Below are 13,291 nucleotides of genomic sequence, written 5' to 3'. Positions count from 1 at the left end.
ACTTTGTGTTGGGGTTGTCTTGGCAGGTAGACATCCAAGTAATTTATTTTGTCTACAATAATTTTAAATGCATTTTCTCATTCTATCTCTTGCCAACGGTCTTTGTCAGTAACATAGAAATGCTGTTGATTTGTATGAGTTTATTTTATATCCTGCAATTTTTTTAAAGCTCTTAATTGTTTTGAGTAGTCCTTTGGATGATTTTCTAGGATTATTTAAGTATATCATCATATCATCTGCAAAGAGTGATAGTTTTACTTCCTCATTGTTTATTCTAACTCCTTTAATTTCTTTTGTTTTTCTTATTATTAAAGTTAACAGATAATTTTTGGATGTTGAAATTAAAGCCATCTAAAGTCATGTGAATAAAGTTCTAAATCATTATTGATTATAGAAATGAAAATTAAAACAACTCTGAAATACCATCTCACACCTCTCAGATTGGCTAAGTTGACAGGAAAAGATAGTCATAAATGTTGGAGGATATGTAAGAAAATTAGAATATTAATGCATTGTTGGTAGAGTTGTGAAATGATCCAACCATTCTGGAGAACAATCTAGAACTATGTCTGAAGCATGTCATTACTATGTCAATATCACAAAAAAACCATAAAGGGAAAGGATCCACATGTGCAAAAAACGTTTGTAACAGCTCTTTCTATGTTGACAAAGAATTGGAAATTGAGTAGATGCCCATCAATTGGGGAATGGATGAATAAATTGTAGTATATGAAAATAATTCAATGTTATTTTTCTATAAAAATAATGAGCAAACTGATTTTGGAAAGTTCTGAAAAGATTCACATAAACTGATGCTGAATAAAACAAGCAGAACCGAAATACATTGTACAAGTAACAGTAAGATTTTCCTGTGATCAACTATGAAAAACATGTTTGTTTGTTTGTTTTTTCCCCCCCAATGGTTCTCTGATCCAAGGCAATTTCAATAAACTTGGGAAAGAAAACATAATCTATATCCAGAGAGACATCTCTGGAGACTGAATATAAATCAACACATATTATATTCACTCTTTCCTTTTTTTTTCATTCTGTTGTGTTTTTTTTTTTTTCTGTTTTTCTTTCACAACATGATTCGTAAAGAAATGTGTATTTAAAAAGTTAAATATGCATGTAAAAAGAAAGTAAAATATGTTTGGGGGGGGAGAAAAAAGCCCTAACACATAAAGGAATCACAAGGGAATTTTACCAAACATTTAAAGATCTATCCCAATATTACATAAACTATTTGGTAATATAGATGAAAAAAGAAGTCCTCACAATTTTCTTTAATGACAGAAATATTATCCTAATACTCAAAGCAGGAGGAGTCAAAAGAAGATATCCATTATAGACCAATTTCCCTAATGGATATCCAGTCAATTTTTAAAAATCAAATATTATTAATAAAGTGTTTAGAATAATTTATCAACAGGATAATATATTATGACCAGGTGGGATTTATACCAGGAATGCAGAATTTGTTCAATATTAGGAAAACTGTTAACATAATTGATTTTATCAATAATAACATCAACAGAAATTACATGATTACCTCAATAGTTTTATTTTTTTTTAATTTAATTTTATTTAATAATAACTTTGTATTGACAGAATCCATGCCAGGATAATTTTTACACAGCATTATCCCTTGCAATCACTTATGTTTCGTTTTTTTTCCCCTCCCTCCCTCCTCCCCCCCCAAGATGGCAAGCAGTCCTACATATGTTAAATATGTTGCAGTATATCCTAGATACAATACATATTTGCAGAACCGAACAGTTCTCCCGCTGCACAGGGAGAATTGGATTCAGAAGGTAAAAATAACTCGGGAAGAAAATCAAAAATCAAATAGTTCACATTCATTTCCCAGTATTCCTTCTTTGGGTGTAGCTGTTTCTGTCCATCATTTATCCAATGAAACTCAGTTAAGTCTCTTTGTCAGAGAAATCCACTTCCATCAGAATACATCCTCATACAATATCGTTGTCGAAGTGTATAATGATCTCCTGGTTCTGCTCATCTCACTTAGCATCAGTCCATGTAGGTCTCTCCAAGCCTCTCTGTATTCATCCTGCTGGTCATTCCTTACAGAGCAATAATATTCCATAACATTCATATACCACAATTTACCCAGCCATTCTCCAATTGATGGGCATCCATTCATTTTCCAGTTTCTAGCCACTACAAACAGGGCTGCTACAAACATTTTGGCATATACAGGTCCCTTTCCCTTTTTTAGTATCTCTTTGGGGTATAAGCCCAATAGAAACACTGCTGGATCAAAGGGTATGCACAGTTTGATAACTTTTTGGGCATAATTCCAGATTGCTCTCCAGAATGGCTGGATTCGTTCACAACTCCACCAACAATGCATCAGTGTCCCCGTTTTCCCGCATCCCCTCCAACATTCATCATTATTATTTCCTGTCATCTTAGCCAATCTGACAGGTGTGTAGTGATATCTCAGAGTTGTCTTAATTTGCATTTCTCTGATCAATAGTGATTTGGAACACTCTTTCATGTGAGTGGTAATAGTTTCAATTTCTTCATCTGAAAATTGTCTGTTCATATCCTTTGACCATTTATCAATTGGAGAATGGCTTGATTTTTTATAAATTTGAGTCAGTTCTCTATATATTTTGGAAATGAGGCCTTTATCAGAACCTTTAATTGTGAAGATGTTTTCCCAGTTTGTTGCTTCCCTACTAATCTTGTTTGCATTCGTTCTGTTTGTACAAAGGCTTTTTAATTTGATATAATCAAAATTTTCTATTTTGTGATCGGTAATGGTCTCTAGTTCATCTTTGGTCACAAATTTCTTTCTCCTCCACAAGTCTGAGAGATAAACTATCCTATGTTACTCTAATTTATTTATAATCTCATTCTTTATGCCTAGATCATGGACCCATTTTGATCTTATCTTGGTATGTGGTGTTAAGTGTGGGTCCTTGCCTAATTTCTGCCATACTAATTTCCAGTTATCCCAGCAGTTTTTATCAAATAATGAAATCTTATCCCAAAATTTAGAATCTTTGGGTTTGTCAAACACTAGATTGCTATAGTTGACTATTTTGTCTTGTGAACCTAACCTTTTCCACTGATCAACTAATCTATTTCTAAGCCAATACCATTAATGTTAAAAATATTAGAGAGCATATGAATAAATAAAGCTTACCTTAAAATCATATGTGATATTTGAGCAAAACCATCTGCATGAGAATTGTCTTCAATGGAGATAAGTTGAAAATCTCCTCAGTACAACCAGAGGTAAAAACAAAGATTACCATTATCATCAAAGTTATTCAATAATGCATTACAAATTTCAGTTATACCAACAAAAAATTAAAGGAATTTGAATAGGCAATTAGGAAAATATCCTTTCTTCCAGAATATATGATAATATGCTTATAAATTCCTAAATAATAAATGAAAAAATTATTCAAATTTTTAACAATTTTAGCAAAATTACAGGATATAAAATAAACACACCATAAATCAATATCACATATACCACCAATTAAGTCTAACAGGAAGAGATAGAAAGAGCAATTTCATTTAAATGAATATGACTAATACACAATCTTTGAGAGTTTGCCTGGCAAGATAAGCACAGGAATTATATTAACACAATAGCAAAATACTTTTCACACAAGTCACATAAAAATATTAGGAAAATTAATTTTTCATGGATAAGCAGAATTGATATATGCATTTAGGTTTGTATATGTATATATATATATATATATATATATATGTGAGTGTGTATATATGCATATACCTACATACATATACATGATTTTCATCCTACAACACATTAAGTTAATTTAAAGAAAAACCACAAAAAACCCCAACAATGTAAAAATTTTAAAAAGCTTTTGATTGTTTCAGAGATGAATTTTAACCCTTCCTTTTCCATGAAAACATTACTTAGCATCCTTACCTTTTTTAATCTCATCTCAACTGAAATAGTTAATTAAAAATTAACTTGGCGAGTGAACCAAGTTTGTGTACCTTAAATGAATAATCAAAAATTGATAAAAACTTTCGATTTAGAAACATTAGAAGTCTTGATAATCATTAGTTAAAAAGATAGTTGCAACTCTGTTTTCTAAAAATAATAAGAATTTAGATGGCAGGATATAAATATTGATAGTTTTTTTTTTTTAATTAAAGTCTCACATCATGTTTCTGAGAAAGAATTATTGTGGGTGAAGTAAAAATATGTCATATTCTTTCTCTATGTTCTTTTATCAAGGAAGAATCTTGAAAATTTAAAAAGGTTAGAGTATTTTGGATTTTCCATTAACCTACTATTCGTTTTAATTTCCTGTGAATGGTGGGAAGAGGAAGTATTTCCATTGAGAACAGAATTAAAACTAGGCACTTTGGGTAAAAAAGAGCGTCAAGAATTTATAGGGAACTTAGCAGACAAATTACACCATACCTAAGAAGGAATTTATTGATATGCTATGAACTGAGAAAAAGTCTTCCAGAAAGTAGGAACTAACTAATCCTTTGTCATATGAGCTTTTTAAGCCTGATCTCAGGTACCCTTGGAATCTATACATAGTTATAGGAGAGTGTACCACAAATTTTTGAAACAATGTTTTCTTAATAAAACTATCTCTTTAAAATAGCTTATCTAAAAATTTATCAACTTACAGAGTATAGAGGAATGCATTAACAAGAGTTTTGAGCTGTATGATATAGAAGACACACCCCCATTTCCAATTCTTAGTTTAAACCTTGAACTCTAAATTGAAGTGTAGCAGTCCTGGCTCTGGAACCAATTCTGCTAGTTTGGATGGGGTTTGGCAAAGTTGCTCTAAGGCTGTTATGTGTAGTAGTTGTCATTATGACTCACTCATTCATCTATCAGTTAAAATCCTTTTCAGTAAAAAGTAGAATCAATTCTTTTAACTCTTCTCATTTCCCATATACCCAGCAATAGGGTTTTACATATTTATAATTAATATATTGCCCATAAAGAGGATATATTCTCTAGTATACTGTAAAGAAGGATTTATCTGATATTACAGCAACATATAGAAGATCTACCCAAGAAAGACTTGGCCTAAGCAAGATGCCAGAGGAAGAATAAAGTTAATGTTTGCACTCCTTCAAATTTCTTCTATGGTTTATAAATTGAATTTGAAAGCAAGTAATCATGGCAAAATACCTTTTAAATCTAAGTATTCATTTTATGAAAAGATGCTGATCGTATGATAGCAATATCCAATTGTCTAATATATATATATATGGAAATTCAGTTAGCTATTAAATTAAATTAGAAACAAGCTGTACTCTGAAGGCATTGGATGATATCTATCCAAACTTCATAAAATAAAAACTTCAGAGCTTGTCTTTTACTGAACAAAATGTACAAGAAATTCTTTAATGTGAAATATGTAAACATGTATTAATATTTCCTTCAAAATGAGTATGGGCCCTATCATAATATCAACACTGTGAATCAATCTCTTAAAAAGTTAATAGATCTTCTGTTTACCCTCAGACCATCTGGATTATTTAATAAATTTTGCCATTCAAAAATGGAGAGCAATATGGTCAGGTGCTACTGTACCTTTGAATAAGATAGTTTTGATCACACAGTTATTAGCATGAGCTTGTCCCATCTGTGGCATAACAATCTATTTAAAGCAAGTAAATTTTTTGGCAAGCCCATCCTTTCCTATTAGTTATAGATGTGATTGGGGTAGAAAAAACTAATTCAGAAGATTAAGCCCACACAATTTAAGGTGCAAATTCAATCTGTGTTGACTATCCTGGATTTATCTATTTTTTCTTGTGAGAGAAAAAAACATAATTGTAATAATGTTTCATTTTTGGTGACATTACAGCAGCTCACAAGAAGGAAAAATCTGATTGCTTTAGCACACATTCATAAACATTTAAAAAATGAAGTAGAGACATTCAACATTTCTTAAAATTAGAAGCCACTGTAAACTTGAGTTTTTGACATATTGGTGTTACTGTTGTTTTTAACACTTTTTCTTCCAAGGATTATATACCAAGCATGATAGTCTGTGCCCATTCTGAGATCAAAGTCATCCAGAATTACAAGATTATCAAAATTTTCAAGAGACTCAAAGTAAACAGCTTTATCACTTTTGTTTGAATCAACATTTCATTGATAATCTAGAAGGAAAGCTGAGACAGACAGCACACAGCGATAGTAGAATGGAAAAAGAAAACAAAAACTGGCAACTTTTAGAGATTTGGTGTACAGCACCATATTTACTAATCTGGGCCAGAATACTCACAAAGACCAGGACCAATTAATAATAAAGGAGAGAAATTCAGAAATTAATAAATTAATAATAACCGTTCCACAGAGGATAGAATAGTTTGTTTGACTCTGTGAAAGAAGACTTTAACTTCACCAAAAATAATGTGCAAACAAAGCTTAGAGACATGCAGAATTCTTGGCTCAGGAGGAAGTCAGGTGGGATTCAGTTTTATGTTCAATAGCAACAATCCAAAGTGTTACTATAATTTGCTGAAAACTTTTTAGATATTAAAGACTTTTAGTTTCTCTTAACTACTCAGTGCTGATGGAACCATACTGATCAGTGAAAAGAACATGATCAGCTTTTGCAACTGTCAATGCTGAGAAATTACCCATGCATGTGTCTTGTAGATGGAAAGCTACAATTAAAAAAAAAAATAAAAATTAAGAAAAGAACATGATCCTGGAGAAATGATCTGAACACTTTCATATTCTTCTTAATAAATCCTTACCAACTAGTCCTGAAGTCATTGACTGCATACCTCACTTTGAAGTCAATCTCTTTTTAGATGAACTTCCAATTGAAAAAGAGGTATTGAATGCCACTAGCATTTTCTTGTGTAGAAAAGTGCCTACCACGGATTCCATCTCGTCAGAAACTGACAGCTCTGCGAGTCCACAACTCATATGGAAGTGACTAAAATCTTCTGAGCTTTATGAAAAGAGGTTGTTTCCCAGGAGATCAAGGGTGTCTTTGTTGCCTCCTTTTATAAAGGAAAAGGATAGATTATCCTGTAGCAATCATAGTTAAGTGTTCTCTCTTAGTCATTGCTGTCAGGATTCTTGCCAGAATCTTCTTTAATATGAAGACTTAATATGACTTCACAAATAGTCATGGAATTATTGATATGTCATTTGCTGCCTGTGACGATCGTGTTAGCACCCAGGATACCTTAGAATCAGCTGGAGTCAGGATAAGCAAAAGTCCTTGGTCTTTGTTCTTGGTCTTTAGGGGTAGAAGTAAAGGGAATGCAGGATCTCCACAACCTCCTTCTACCTTGTCCACGGCCAAAGTGACTCTGGTTAGTCTTACTCCACCCCCTAGTCCCTCCTACAGTTTCTCTGTATACACCAATTATCAAGCCAGCACAGGATAGTGGGAAGGGCCATTCCCCAATCACATGCCCATAGAGTATTTTCCAATTGGTAATTAGCCCTAAGTGCTTGAACTGACCTCAGTGCAACGACTCAAGAGTTTCAGCCCTCTACAGCTGCCCAACAACTATAGGAAAAATGCCAGAAACAGAGGTCTGCACATAAATTTCATTTATTACATGAAGATCTTTGATAGTGTTAGTCATGAGGACTTGTGGAAGATCATGATAAAATTTGGTTGCTGGAAAAATTCATCAGTATTCTCTGGAAGTTTCATAATAGCATGGCTTTATGTGCTTTGAATAAAAGACAATGCTCTTATACTTTCGCCATCAACAATAGATTGAAGTAGGTTAGTGCTTATTCTTTTATTTTTTGGCATGATGTTTCCCAATATGTTCTAGAAATCTTCAATTAGATTGAAATGGCATAAAGATTAGCTATCATATTTATGGTCAATTATTTAACTTGAAAAAGCTGCACGCCAAGACTAAAGTGAAGAGATATTTGTTCCATGATTTTTTTGTTCAAAGATAATTAGGCACTTAATGCAGCCTCTGAGACTGAGAAGCAAGAATATGGTTTCATTCTCTCCCACTTGTACTAATTTTGACTCAAGTATTAACACAAAGAAAATATGTTTTCCACCATTTAGTACCTCACCATCTTTCAGTGGAACCATCAGTTACAACAGCCAAAGAAGTTTTGAAAGTTGCATACAAGTTCACTTACCTTGGTAAGTTCACACAAATAATGAGGATTATGCATGACTTGCTATTTGAACATTTGGGAGGCTACAAAAGAAATTGCAGCAAAGAGGAGGTTTTAGGTTGCCAAACAGGATCTCCAGAGCTGTTGGGCTGATTTCATTGTTGTATGCTGAGGAAACTAGATGTTTTCCTAGCATTATGACAGAGAATTTTATTACTTCTATTTAAATTGCCTTAAGGAGATGTGGAAGATGCAAGATATGGTACTGGATACTGATATTGTGTGACCAAGCATCCAAACTCTCCTTGTGAGAGTACAACTCTAATAAGCAGTTTACATAGTTCAAATGATGACATATTTTCTTAAAAGAGTATTATATGTACTCAAAGGGGAGGCATAATAATTTGTATAAAACACTCTCAATGTTTCTCTGAATAACTTAAACTATTGATTGTGAGATATGGGAAACAATGACATAAGATTATCCAGCATAATGTGCCCATATCACAGAAGGTACTTTTTTCTGTGAATGAAGAATAAAAGCAATAGGGGAGATATGAAATATGCAAATCTAGAGACATCTCTATTCCAACTGTTCAATAAAATTATTGTGCTTGACCTTTAATAGAGCTTTTGATCCTGGCATTCTGTCATTGATTCTCTGAGTATAGTGAAGAACAATAATAAAGGTATTATTGTAAAGGCTATTTTGAAATTATCAAGTGCTGCCATACTATTATAATTAATCAGAAGAGCTTGCCCTAAACCATTACTAACCCTCTTGCTATCTCATACACACGCACTCACACACACAAATGTGACTATTAACCCATATACAATCTACTCTTCAAATTCAAAATCTGAAAGATCATGGGCCTTCTTATCAAATTGTTCTTTCTGCTTCCTTCACTATACCATGAGTTAATATTGAATTTAACAATCATCATTTATGGATAAATTAGTTCTAATTATTGTTCTCAGCACTATGTGAGAATCAACAAATTTTCCCAAGGGGCTGCACTGGTAAATTAGTAGCAACTTAAATAAATCACTAACACTCTCTCCAAGGCTTTCTTCAGCAGATTTCTGGCAGTCTGGACAAGCCTTTCTATCAGTGCATTTGATTGAGGAAAGTTTTAATTAGCCTAACAATCCTATTCATTGGCATTCTGCACAAGAGCACTGAAGTACATTGTCACCAGAATGTTCATCTGCCTTTCAGATTTCCCTTTGGGACTGACTATCACCAAATTATTATTTACACTTGGCAGTGTGCACATTCCTGAGAATAAAAAAACAGCTAATCCATGACTACTAAATAAGCTTTAGTCTGCCAAGTGAATAAATCAGTATCTACCTTCCACAATTTTATGAAGAAACTAGTATGTATTCAAGAAGAAAGTTTATAGTCCAATCAGAACAGTCTTTTAACACAATATATTCTCATCGATACAGAGTCAATACATTACTTTAACCTAAAGACATTTTATATTTCTTAGTTTATCTTGTCAAGATACCCTTCATTGTATTTGCTGGAGAATTTTTAATTTATAAAAGCTAATATGTATACATATATATGTATTAGCATAATATTTTATCAGTTTTGAAGACTTAGGGAATTTTGTGGCATGATTATCATTTATTATCCAAATAGCATATAACTGGGTGCCATAAAGAACTTTTATAAATTTCTCTCAGAGTAAATCTGAGAACTATCATCCTTATTAGTTTTATATTAAGGAATGTCATCAAGTAATAGCCATAATTAGGAGGCAATGTAATTCACAGCCAACATAACAAATGTATATATTTTATTTGACTTTAACAAAATTCATTTTTTGTTTGTTTGTTTTTCCCAAAACAATACAGCGGTGTACCATCAAATAATCCAACTTCCAAATTTAGTTAACTCTCAGGATTTCTGCCATAATGTATTCTAAGTTTATATCCTTAAATAATTTATTTTATATCAAGGCTAATATATGCATTTCTATTTTGTGTCCTTTTCTCAGTGAATATTTGAAGTAATCTTCTTTTTCTTTGGCAATAGGTAGTCTGAGTACTTTTTGGCCTACACATCAGTGATCAGGAGTCTCTTACTGCAATGATTATGTTCTTTCTTCTGTACATTCTTATTTTCATTAACACATAGATGTGACAGTAATATAGGCAATCCTATAAGTGTTTTAAATACAAGTATAGTAATGGATTATATATTTTTCATTCACAGACTAGTCAATCTGAATTTTGAGATGCTGATACCCAAATACTTGGAAAGCATTTAAAAAAATTTTTTTTGGCCAGAATACTTTATAAATATTACTTACAAGGGGTTGAAAATAATTTACATTAATGGGAAGGAGTACCCAAATCCCATGAAATAATTATCATTTAATATATTGCTATCATATATGATATGCTAACATATATTTATAAGCACTCTGGGGTATACTGCAATATAAAATATAAAATAGGCAACAAAGGAGCCTATATTAAGATATCTAGATGAAGCTGCTAAAGTTTTAAAAGTGCGAGCATTGGCAAGAGGGCCCAGCCTGTGGACTTGGGGATTGGAGATGCAGATGGGGAAGCTTTTGTCTGGACCAAAGGATTCCCAAAGATTCTGCAGCCAAGTTGATTTCATTGAATGATACTAAGGCAGAAAAAGTGCCTGAAGAGAAAGCCATGGTGCCTAAGACTCAAGATCATCAATTAACATCAAATCCTACTTCTCTGAAAATCTTTTCTGTATCTTCTGCCTTCCCTGACACTACCAAAAATGTCTCAAGAAAAAGAAAGAATTTTGAAGACAGTCCTAAAACAAGAAAAAACAAAACAAAACAAAACAAAACAAACAAACAAACAAACAAAAAAAAAAAAACAAAAAAAAACAAGATCTCAAGCCACTTATGTGGCCCCACAAGAATATAACAATAAAAAAGCCAAGCATTAGTCCTGGTGAAGGGTTAGCATGACAAAGGAAGTCAATGTCATCCTTTCACTAGAGTATCACAGAGCCCAGCAGATCTATCAGCATAGACTTGGCTAAAAACAAATACTGTGGCTGTCTCCTTCTCCCAGTTTTCAGTTCTCTGCACAGAAACTTGAACATTTTCTGAGAGACATTGATGGCATTAGTCTTGATACTTCTAAAGCTAGAGTGTCTTCAATTTATAAAGAATTCAAGCATTTTACAAATAGACTTGAAGATGATAGGACCTTACAAAAATGCTCTGAAGAATCAAAAACAGTCAGCAGATACTGCTTTGGAAGCATCAGTAACAGAGATAAAAGAATATATAGCTAGACTTTCTTTGGAGTATGCAAATTGGGATCAACTATTGCTGCAGAAAAGATATCCAGGACTTTAGAGGAAGCCAAAGTTACTAATGTAGAACTGGAGCCCACTCTATATCTTCAGCCTTCACAAAATGAAATCCTAAGCACAAAAGCTGACTACCAGAAAATAGTAGGCAGACAGAATGAAGTTTTAACTTCTTGGAGGTGGTGATGGATGAAGTACAAGGGTTAATAATGCTGTTGCATTCTTTTATGGAAGATACTACTGGTTTCTTCAAGGAGCTGTTGGTGCAACTCAGAAAAAAGGACAGCCCAGCAGTTGGAAGCCTCACCAATTTGAAAACTTCTCAAACATCAACTACACAAACCCTCTCTAGCACTCTAAGACTCTTTCTCTTCATATCCAATCTACATATATTTCCTCCAAATTGTCATCCAGATGGTTGGAGATGAGAAGGTGATGCCTTTTATGGAGTCTGACTATAAATTAAAGTGGCAGTTTTAAAAAACAAGCACCATCATTAACTATTCTCAATGTTCATTTATAACTTTATCTTCAGTCTTTACATAGACCTCACTGATTAATGCTATTTTCAAGATATTATTGGAATTTGGAATTGGAAATAATGATAATATCTAAAATTTGGTTGTCTATTCATCATCCCTTTGAGACTATGAATTGACTTTTTTTAAGCTAATCTTCTTATATTTTGATTGCATCATCTGTTTTTAAAAGCATATTTAGAAGATCAGCCTCTTTTCTTAGATTTCATATTCTTCTGGAGTAGTTCAAACTCATAAAATCATTTTACTATGATAAAAATGGCAATAATTTGAGCAAAAAAGGCTTTCTTATACATAAATCTATGTTTTGTGATCAATCTTCCATTATATATTCTATTCTTCTCAGAAATAGCCCCTTGCAAAGCACAACCAACACTCAGAAAATGAAGAGGAAAACATTGGAAGTGTCCCCTACCTTCTAGATCTTTATTTCTATAACTTGAACACTGAAGTGAAACAATAAGACAGTTTAAAACTGTTTGTTTTGACTTATTTCTTCCTATTATTGTTGATTTAATACAGTCATATACATATATAACACTGCCATATACCTCTAAATAATAAACACAAAAGCAATGGATACTGAAAGAGTTTAGGGGAAAGAACTCGAGTTGTGGAATCTTAGGATTTGGGTTTCAATTCTGACTTTTCTACTTTTTAAAGAAATCTTGGTCAAATTACTTAGCTACATTAAAAAACATTTTCTTTTTTTTAAACCTGTACTTTGTACTAGAGGATTGACTTTCATAAAGTCTAATGGCCATTTGTTTATTTACATGGAATTGGAACATTAACTTTTGTATGTCAGATATTCTTGCCTTTCCACACAGACACACACACACACACACACACATACACACACACACACACACACACACACAAAATAATGGATAATTGATCTAGCTTTTGTTAAGGAGATATTTCTCTAACATCTCAATACAGCTCTCCAGAATTTTCTCTGTTACTAGGGAAAACCATGTTAAAATACACAAACGTTTTTTTTAACATGTTCACTCTTCTGATTCAAAAAGTTTCCCTGATTAATGGAAACATTACTCTTGAGCCTATTGTCCTCCCTATTATGCAAATGATTTAAAAGTCTGATTTCCAGAAATATTCCTATTCTCAAAAGTGATAACTATCATTAACGATATTCTCTCTCTCTCTCTCTCTCTCTCTCTCTCTCTCTCTCTCTCTCTCTCTATATATATATATATATATATATATATATATATATATATATATATACCTGAAGATAGATGGCCACATATTGTGGAGTACAAATATGCCACTCAAGTCTTATTTTGTGAT

General features: G+C 32.6%; 1 pseudogene; it reads left to right on the top strand.

The window, feature by feature from the left end:
* The window catches only part of LOC127557070 (kinetochore-associated protein DSN1 homolog), a 43,144-nt pseudogene extending 31,343 nt beyond the window's left edge, over nt 1-11,801 (top strand).
* Nucleotides 11,802-13,291: the final 1,490 nt, after the last annotated feature.

The sequence above is a fragment of the Antechinus flavipes genome, chromosome 3 (genome assembly GCF_016432865.1).
Source record: "Antechinus flavipes isolate AdamAnt ecotype Samford, QLD, Australia chromosome 3, AdamAnt_v2, whole genome shotgun sequence".
Classification (NCBI taxonomy): domain Eukaryota; kingdom Metazoa; phylum Chordata; class Mammalia; order Dasyuromorphia; family Dasyuridae; genus Antechinus; species Antechinus flavipes.
Note: the sequence above shows the minus strand (reverse complement) of the source record. Positions and strands in the feature narration are given on the sequence as shown.